General features: G+C 27.4%; 1 protein-coding gene and 1 non-coding gene across 3 annotated transcripts in view; one reads left to right on the top strand and one right to left on the bottom strand.

The window, feature by feature from the left end:
* LOC106692574 (uncharacterized) overlaps positions 1 to 7,691 on the top strand; it is a 122,391-nt gene that overhangs the window by 95,609 nt on the left and 19,091 nt on the right. The window lies entirely within an intron of this gene.
* TRNAP-AGG (transfer RNA proline (anticodon AGG)) lies at positions 1,828 to 1,899 on the bottom strand. The gene has a single exon. It is a non-coding gene; the product is annotated as a tRNA-Pro (tRNA).

Raw genomic sequence — 7,691 nt, 5'->3', positions numbered from 1 at the left:
AGAAATCCTAAAATACGAATTTTATAGGAACAGAAAAATAAATTTTTTTAATAAAAAAATTGTCCATAATTTTCGCCTTGCCTGGTATTTAGATTTTTTTTCCCCGAAAGTTCCCAAAATAGCGATAACAACACAAACCCATTAATCTACACAAAATGTGGGGACGTATGCAGGGCGCTAAATGAAAGTTTTATGATGCGCGCATAACACCAATGTTATATTTTTTTTTCATGTAACACATAAATAAACTAAAAAGGAAATTACTTTTCTAATTAGAAATGTTAATGTTTGGTGCCCTTTAATTTTTTTATTACTATTAATACCGTAGTAATAATGAAAATGATTCTCTTTTCCAGCAGAGTTATATGACACTGGCACAACAGCTTTTATAAAAAAGAAAATAATAAATGAATAAACCTAGCAGATAACTAAGACGACTAAATCGGTGGAAAGGAATGAAAGCTTCTGGTCATAAATATTATTGTGCTTCATATGTTATTGAACAACTGCAAAGTTCGCTCTGCTTATCAAACCTAGAACCAGAAGAAACGGGATAGAGATGAAAAATATAGAAAATTATTTATATTAATTGCCGGCATAAAGCAATATATTTTGTTTAACATTTCATTTATAAAAATAAATTCTTATTTCACGAGAAGCATTTTAATATTTTAGACTTATCAGTGTTTTGAAAACATCATTTTATTTTTTTGTATAATTACCAGAAAAGTATGGTATATTGAAGTTAACGAATATAGAGGTGTTCAAATTTATATTGAACTGTAATAGAGAATTCGAAAAATAACCTGGTAGGTAAATATCATGGAGAAATGAAGTTTATAAGCAAATCATTAACAAATATTCCAACCCTGCAACTACTAGAAAGACTGTAATTTCTCAAAAGTATATTGAATAATTTATATAAATTTTTGACATTTCACGATAAAGCATTTACAAACTGCTATATGTCATTTTCGAATTGTCGAATTGGAAAGTGACTTAAGTCAAATATGATTTGAGTCAAGCACTTCTAGACAAAAATGTGTATGTACGCAGAAAGCCGTAGTCTTTCGTAGTCTTTACTTAATCTATAAAGGTTTTTAATGTAATATATACTCAATTTGAAGAGTTATACTTTTTATTCTAATTGATTTTTATTTACTGTTTTTTCGGTCAAAACGGTCCCCAGCATAAATCGGTAGTAGTTGAAACTCCGAAACTATAAAAAACGAGGATATGCTAAAACGGAGACTGCCGGGAAAAAAAAAAATTCCTTAACCGGTCGTGGTAGGAAAATTAAATCGAAAAACGTAACAAGAATATTAGCTAATCAATTTTTTGTTACCATTAATTCTTGTTGGCTGTTCAAATTGAGAGAAAAGCTGGTGTGGTGAAGAGAGTACAAAACTGGTGCTTGCATATTAAGAAGGCACGCGGTTCAGAGAATGGTTTTAAATAAATATTTAAATAAAGATAAAATTTTAAATTGACTAATTAGACTGAAAGATCGACATGATTGAACTTTGCATGAAAGAACCAAGCTACGGAATATAAAGTAATATGTATTATACATACATAGGATGTATAATACATTTTTTTTTTCTTCAGGACAAAAAATTTGACTAACTTTACGTTTGTAATACCAAAAGTATTTAAAAAAAATATTATTTGTAATATGAAAAGTAAAATAATAAAAATAGATACAGAACATAAGGGAGAATAATACATTGATTTTTATCTTCTTCTAGTTATAAAACTAAACTAACATTATGTATGTATAAGCTTACAGTATTTATAAAAATATTTTGTGGAAAATAAAAAGTAAGTGGGCTCGGCCGGGATTTGAACCCGGGACCTCTCGCACCCTAAGCGAGAATCATACCCCTAGACCACCGAGCCATGGAAGAATGTCTAAAACATGTGTATTAAACGGAAAATGTAATAATTTAAATAACGAAACATACTTATTTTTTTATATAACTGTCTACGTGGCTAGAATTAATTCTGTTAAAACAATTTTCTTCCAATATTGCTAAGTTTTTATAAATTACTTTTTGAAATTGAAGTATGTATATCAAGATGAAATTGTGTCCTTTAATTTTAAAATTAAGCTAAGATACAATTTTACTAATAAAACAAAACATACTATACCTAGCAGCAGAATATGGATAAAAAAAATTTGAATTCCGAGAGGTTTCTAAGAATTATTTATTAGCTGTATTTAAAATATATTCTTAGAATATTTATTAATCAAAATCAAAAATATTGATTGTTTTAAAGACAATCATGAAATACCCACAAAATTAGTTTTCAGATACAAAACTTATACAGTTTATTCTGTTTATTTACTTATTATTAGGAAATCCTACATACGTTAAGGTCTTAATAGTACCTAAAAGTTAGTATAAATAAACCTAATCATTATTAATCTGGTTAAAATATGATGAACTAAAAGGAAATTAATTAAACAGTTTAGTTCATTTGGTTAAACTTCTGTTTATTATACCACATACAAAATTGTAATAAAATATATATTGAATCACAAATTGCCATTGGCTATCAATAAAAATCGTTTTAGGATGGAGAAGGGATATTATTCAGAGCTGAGAATTTAATTAAAAAGAATATTTATTTAGGCGTTGAAATTTACTTTCTAATAAATTTTACTTAATTAAACTATTTTAATACCTTTAATTGCATCGTATATTTTATATATTATTATTATATCTATTTATGGATTACTATTATATTTATTTATTATATTCATCTCTATTATATTTATTATTTAATAATTACAATTACTTTTATTTGTTACTAGATTTGAGTAACATTTATTTTACATAATATTTGAGAAATCCCTGACTCCATACATTTTTTGCTCAACCATTTTGAATCCCAAATTGCCTTAAAGTTATATTTATTCTTTAAGTTCACAAATTTCGTGAAGGATCAGCTATCCAAAATTGAAAATTAGTGTTTATCATTATTATTATTTTTGATTTCACGAGGCTTACAATCGTAATTTTTCATTCGATGCAACAAAATCCATTCATTTAGATTTTGTTGCATCGAATGCAAAAAAAAATAAATAATATGCATCTTTCACTTTGTTTTTCCTAACTATTTAAACTCTTCTTAATTGTGATATTCGGACAGACTTAGCTTCTAAAATGTAGGTACTCAACTAATACAGGTTAGCTACCTAATACAGGTTAAGCGTGACCGACCATAATTTTATCCTTCAACAAGTTAAGAAATTCTATGATTTACATATACTGAGTATACCTGTAACCTTATTCAAACTATGGCTAAGTTCAGAACCCACATTTGTACAGACCGTAATGTATTAACGATTATACAACGAAGTTAGCTGTTACCATTTATGTTACCATAGTAACCGTCCTATCATCACTTTATCTATAAATTAATTGATATAAAAGTTTCAATAGTGTCCAATTATTCTATATACATCCTCAAATATACCAATGGTGAAGTATTTCCGGGTCTGCTAGTGTTAATATATATTATATGTCCAAGAGGAAGGTTTTACTGAGCTTATAATCTGTAGATTATACCAACTCTACAGTTCTAAATAGTAAACGAATCTTGTATTGGACAAATTAAACTTGATGATATCTTTAAGCTTATAATGGAAATCGCAGAATACCCATCATGGTTTGATAGTCAAGTGAAGAGCGATAGGACTGCTGACTTCTATATCAGATGTGTTAAGCGAATCATCCATCATATTGTGTCAATCCCAGACCTTCCATAAGAAATGAGATCTATTGCAGACATGCAGCACATTATGCCCTTCCACGAGCCGTGGCAATCCATTTTCATGACAAATAGGAACGCCCTCCTTACTATAACCAATTCAATCCAACCTGTCGCATTTCTGATTTTGATTCCTTCAGGAAACGAATCGACTTATAGCGAGCCGAATTTTATTCTTCAGTATTTTATTCTTTTGCGCGAAAATTCAAATCAAGGATTTTATTCATTTTTTTACATGTCAATCCTCCCAAAGTATGGAAAAAATATTTTATATTTTGTATGGTTATACCTTCGTATTTCTTGAGGTTGTAGAAGATTGAAGACACTTTTCTTCTCAATAGGCCGACAAATGTCAGCCATTCTTTTTCTATTCTAGTAAATAAAAGCATTTGCGATTTCGCCAATATTTAAAACAAATATATGTCTGGGAAAAATTAATTAAATACCATTTTAAATATGACCTTTTAAGCTAAAAAATATTATCTTAGCATATTTAATTTATACTTACTGCTGATGACTTCATTTTGAGACCATTTTTTTCTTTGAGAAGGAATACCATCAACAACTTATCTCCTTGTGTTGTTGGAAAAGATACACAGTAGATCGAATAGAATAAATATTACTACTGAATGTATCCTCTGTTTTTATAATCTTTTAAAATTGGAAATTTTTCAATTTTCCAAATAAACTATATTGGGAATTTAATTTCCCAAATATAAATATACTGGGAAATTTTTTTTTTACATACATAATCTTCCAAAACATTCAGAACATTCTATGGTCTATTCTGATATATTTTGTGTATTTAATAATATTTTTTATTTATTTCTGTTTGAGATATTTTAATAAAAGAATTTTATTAACGCGAAAAATATTTAACACAGCTTGCTGAATGCTTTAAAATCTCTGATCAAAGTGGAATTAAAAATCTGAAATTAATAAAAGCCACAGTGTTTCCAAGGACGTCTATGATTAAGTTTAAATTAAATGGACACTGTTGAATTCAGTCTTTGGTTATATGATACCATATAAAATAGAATAAATAAAAATTAACATACTACATAATATGACAAAATAACAAACAAAAACAATGAATTTCTTAAATTTGTACAATGATATTTATATAATAGTGAATTACGTTTTTATTTATAGTCCCTGCTTCTGATTGTAAAATTAAAAGAATTTTATAAAAGAAATAATTCTGTTATATTAAATATAAATACTTAATAATAATGATATATTAAATAATTCACACCTGTTTCTTTGCTTGGTGAATATTTGGTAACTTCGAAAATAAACTGTTCAAAACAATTAATGTTTCTTGATTACTGGTTATTTGGAATTCATTATATATATACATATGTATATCCAATATTTTTAATGTACATGAATAGGAATTTTTAATACTATCAAGTATTTTTGATGTTGTAACTTTAACGTAATGAAATCACATTATTCAATAAAATCATACACCATGAAGCCTCAATAAATATCCGTTCAAGATCTACATGGAATGATTAAAGAAGCTGAACTCAAGTTTACTGCATATAGCTACCGGGTTATAATTTTTCCGAGTTATTGCTCCCGGCTTTAAATATTTTTTAAGGATATATAATCCAAGATTCGGCTAAACATAATTTGCCTCTGGAACGCACGATAATTTCCTCAAATCACATGATATAAACTACCTTGAAAATTGAATGGTACCTTCGATATATATCAAGGGTCATATTCGACCTGTGATAGAATTTAAAAAATTTACAATATCGCAAATTACAGTACGTTGGGATTATAAATAAATATGATACTACGTTATGTATAATATTACAACTAGGGTGGGTGGGGGAGATGGTTTAGGTCATAAAATGGAAGAAACAGGATGTTTTACATAGTAAGAAAGATGTTGAATGGTTCCGTCTCCAAAACATTTGTTTTTAAGAATTGATTGAAGGAGGGAACAATCCTCTTTATTACTTTTTTGCTATACCACTTATTTGATGATTTCTGACATATAAGGGATTCTCCTACTGGTAACCATCCTATTTTAACCTGAGTGTGAGGTTCAAGTTTTCATTCTGTAGTACCAAAATCAACTCAGCCAGGCCGAAATCGCACCTGCGTACAGTGGTTGAAAAAGCGACGAAACTCTCCAAAATTAAATGTGTTACATTCAAATATTTATAAACGAAATCACCCTAATTGGTTTTCTTATTAAACAATATTTTTGAGCCGTAGACCTAATCTTACAGACGTTATTTCGGCATTTGAAAAAGTAAGTTTTTACTAGTTGTTGCTATTTCGTTTTAAACTATCAAACAAATAATATGTCGAAAGTTAGTGTACAAATTGTAGTTTTTCAAAAGTAGATTTGTTTATTAAAATATTTTTATATTGGAATACTGGAAAATTCGTGTTTGCACATTTTTGATAGACCAGAAAAACGAGCTTTATCAACCTTTAAGATAAGACTATTTTCCCATAAAAGCGTACATATTGGAGTAACTATTGTGTATGTGATTCATTGACGTATTGAGCAACAACAAAATCACAATTATTATGATCAATTTCGAAGAAATATTGATTTGAAAAGGACTTGCAAATATTTCTTTTAACCATTCTTTTTAACAGCCCCTTAGAAGCTACTTTATTCAAATATTTGCATCCTACCTGGCAGAAATCTTCCTGGAACAGAAGAGATCTGTTTAGTTGACAGATCTCTCAACCCAAAAGGCCTGGCTCTGACAGTTATTGATAAGCCTATTTTCCTTTTCAGCATATTCCTCCAACTTTCATTCTCATAATAAAAAGTTAACTAGCTCAATACCATCTCAAATTCTAATAATAAAATAAGAGGAGTTGTTCTGTCTCTTTGCACTTGTTAAATTTGGTTTTAACTGAGTATAAATTAATATTAATAGCTACTTTATTAGTTGTTATAACATTAACATCATAAGCATTATGGGAATCTGATAAACTCTAATTAATTAGCATTAAAGTTAAAGTAAATTTAAAATATTAGTAACAAGATAGGTATGCACAAATGAGTACTACACATTTATTCCTATACCATTTTTCCAATAAAAAATAATTTGTTTGTTTTTAATTTTTTTTTATCATATGTTTGCAAAGTGATTTCATTTTATAGAATTAATGTATCTTTATATGTCTAAAATTTCTAAAAAATTCTCAATTTTTGGATCTCCCAACTCTATCATGAAGTTTTTGTTTTCTTTCTTTCACTGGGATGTTAGTCGACTGTGAGTGTTATAAGTATAATACTTCTTGAATTAACAACAATAAAAATAGAAAAACATATTCATTCAGTACCTTACTGATTTCTTGCAAATTTTCTAAAACTTTTGTAACAAATGTTTTAGAGTTAAATACTTGTTTTAAATAATTCACATCTAAACAGAAAAACTAAAACATGTTTCTATCTTAAAAAAAAAAAAAAGAAAAGAAAAAGCAATATAGTTATTATATTTTTAAAAACGAAATTATTCCTAAGTAAGTATAAGAACTTTAACTGATAACTATTTCATAAATCTATTCGATGGAATAAAAGTAAGAAATACTTATATCATGACATGGACACAACTCAAATAATACCTACTAAATAAATTCCCTAATTTAAACTTATTATGGTTTGAAATATATTACTATCCCTATTATCTATATAATACATAAACACGATTATTATATAAAATAATTTTTTGAAGTTTTAATGTGATAGTAGCAATACCTATTTTTTTTAATGGAAAGATAGATTAGTGTTGATAATAGTGATAGTAATATATTTCAAACCATAATTAGTTTAAACAAGGGCATTTATTTAATAGGTATCATTTGAGTTGCGTCCATGTCATGATATAATAAGTACAATAAAAGTAAGAATTTTTTTTTTTTTTTTTTTT

The sequence above is a fragment of the Halyomorpha halys genome, unplaced genomic scaffold (assembly GCF_000696795.3).
Source record: "Halyomorpha halys isolate HHAL.00 unplaced genomic scaffold, Hhal_1.1 Scaffold61.1, whole genome shotgun sequence".
NCBI classification, from domain to species: Eukaryota; Metazoa; Arthropoda; class Insecta; order Hemiptera; family Pentatomidae; genus Halyomorpha; species Halyomorpha halys.
This window is presented reverse-complemented; position numbering and strand designations above follow the sequence as displayed.